This window comes from Alligator sinensis, unplaced genomic scaffold (genome assembly GCF_000455745.1).
Source record: "Alligator sinensis unplaced genomic scaffold, ASM45574v1 scaffold1004_1, whole genome shotgun sequence".
Lineage (NCBI taxonomy): Eukaryota > Metazoa > Chordata > Crocodylia > Alligatoridae > Alligator > Alligator sinensis.
In genome coordinates, this window is record NW_005842148.1 from 1,780,717 (window position 1) to 1,783,356 (window position 2,640).

The 2,640-nt window shown below is 43.8% G+C and overlaps 1 long non-coding RNA gene across 1 annotated transcript in view; it reads right to left on the reverse strand.

The window, feature by feature from the left end:
* LOC112550564 overlaps window positions 1-2,401 on the reverse strand; it is a 7,619-nt gene extending 5,218 nt beyond the window's left edge. The window contains exon 1 of the long non-coding RNA XR_003094473.1: window positions 2,155-2,401. This is a non-coding gene — a long non-coding RNA (uncharacterized LOC112550564). The remainder of the gene's footprint in view (window positions 1-2,154) is intronic.
* Window positions 2,402-2,640: the final 239 nt, after the last annotated feature.

Here is a 2,640-nt window from a genome sequence, read left to right on the forward strand (position 1 = left end):
GAATGCAGGGGGCCCAGGGGCCAACCATGTGCTTGGCAGCGAACCCAGAAGTGGACTGGAAGTACAGAAGTGGGTCTGCTGGGGAGCATGCAGGGCCCCCCCCCATTCCCTCCTGGTTCTGTGATCAGCCATGGGGGGAGCCTGGATGCCTTCCCCCCAGACCCAGGAGGCACCAGTTACCAAGCCAGGGGAGGGATGGGAGGGCGTGGGGGGCCCCCCCATGCACTCCCTGGTGGACCCGGAATTGGACTGGACGTGCTTCTGGTCCACTTCCAGGTCTGCTGCTAAGCATGCTGGGGATCCCCCGTGCTTCTATGGGACACTCCATGCGCCCCAGCATCACAGCCGCCTGCTACCTATACATATGTAGAAAAAACATTTAAAGCTGTCTCTATGTCTGAATCTCCAAATCTTTCCAAATCTCTCTGAATTAATTCAGAGAGTTCTGATTTGATTCAGAGAGATTAAAGGGTCCTCTGATTCAATTAGGAGATTTGGCCACTGAATCAGGCTGAGTATCTGCCAAATAGAATCAGGGGCCGAATATTTGCACAGCCCTAATGGCTAGAAAGACAACCAAATGGAAACAGGCTGTTCAAAAGTACAGACTTCTTATTTAGAAAAATCTGGTCTGCTTACAAAATCAGCCCATATTTATTATATTCTTCAGGTATTATTTGATTCTTATTTTATTAGACTTGTTTTCTTTCTGTTCGGGCTGTAGGTATCCATGAATGACGATAACCAGACTGGTGAAGGGTCTGAACAAATTGCTCTGCATTTCAGTCCTCAATTATAGAAGGTGATCTTATAAAAACAAGGAGTGAAGTCTTCAAGGGTCCTTGACTTTTGAAGGGAAATAATTTGTGCCAGATTGTTCTTTGTTAGGGTTGCAAAAAGCATCTGCAAAATTAGGCAGGGCAGAAGTTCATCTGAGTTCTTTACAGTGAGAAAGGAAGAAAAAGTTCTAAAAAACTGTGACAAAAATTACAAACCACTTGAGTGGCTTAGGAGACTAAATTGCATTGAAATTCAGTGGATTTAGAATAAGTCATTTAAATGCTTTTGAAAATGTTACCTTGTATGTTGAATTTATGAGTACCTGTTGATGACAGGAAAAAAACCTCCTTCCAAGGAGTTATGAGCAGCTGAGGTTTAATGACCAGTGGCATTCAGTGGGTTAATGGAATGAAATTAAAGTGGTTCCTTGACTAATTTGTCTGATAGTCTCACAGTGAAAATAACATCTTTGTAAAACTCAGACAGATCTGTGTCATGACCTCTGCTCTCTATGGTCTATAAAAGAGTGGGAAGATATCACAGCAATTTACACACGTGCAATATTTTTCACTCCCAGGAATCCTAAGGACGTTTACCAGCATAAAACACTGGAACATGAGAAGTGTTGGTAAAACAAAATAAAATATGATCCAGCCAATTTTGCAAGCAGTGGTAGGTGAAGAAATCATACCCAATGGGAATCAGAGGAAGTTTTGCTATTGATTTCCATGGGCTTAGGGTTTCATCAGTGAATTCAGTTACCTCTCATTTGTATGGTCATATTATTTATTGTTTGCTCATAACTGGACTGGTTCCAGGCATTTATGAATATGTTTGCCAAACTCCAGAGTTTCACAAATTATAGCACAAATAATTTAGCTGTATATTCATCCTGAAAATGAAGTTTTTCTTTTGTTGTTGTTCTCCACTTGTCTTTTGCCGTTCCACGGTTTAAGAAGTTTCAGGCATTCAGTCACGGAGTAGAAGAATTGCCATATGACTTAACAAACCAATAATACACCACAAGTAATTCACAGGAAATAGCTGGAATGAATAGTTTGCAAACAACTCAAAGGCTGGCATTTGACCATAATTTATTTGCTGTAGACTACTAGTAAATATTTAAAAATAAAGAGGCATTCTCAGGAAGCAAGACTGGTTCACAGACATTTTTGAGAACTGAAAAAGGGCTAAATGTTCAATAAGTAATATTTGCAAAGAATAATTGGAACAGTTCTGTTTATATAGACTATGTATACAGGGTGTGTGTAGATGAAACAGGGGCCCTAAATTGAAGCTGTGGGTTTTAAAAAATACTGCTTCAATTTAGGGATGATTAAACACCCGTGTCATGCACACACCCCGCTGACTTACCTGCCTCTCCGGTGGGGAGGACGAGCTGCTGGCAGGTGGAACGGTTCTTGGCACCCACCCGCACCCACCCACCTGCAGGTATCCGACTTGGGCAGTCCTAGGGGGCATTGCAGCCTGGAGGGAAGCACCACACAGCTCAGGCAGGTAGGGAGGCTCCAGTGGGGAGTGGGGGAAGATCAGGCTCACTGCTTTTCTTGGACAGAGCCTGCTTTCCCTGGCTGCTGCCAGGCTGCCTGCAGAGCTTCCTGCAGAGCCGTAGAGCTGCACGGAGCTTGGTGCTTCGCTCTGTGACTGTAGGGGCAGTTTTAGTTTGCTGCGCCTCAAGTCATTTAAGGCACATTACACTGCCAAAATTCCTACAGTGGCTGGAATTAATGTGTAATATGCTGCCAAGGCATGCAAACACCGACACCATTAAAGCAGTGCAAAAGCATTTAGCCCACTTTAAAGTGTTGCGCGCGCACACCTCTCGTTTTGTCTACACAT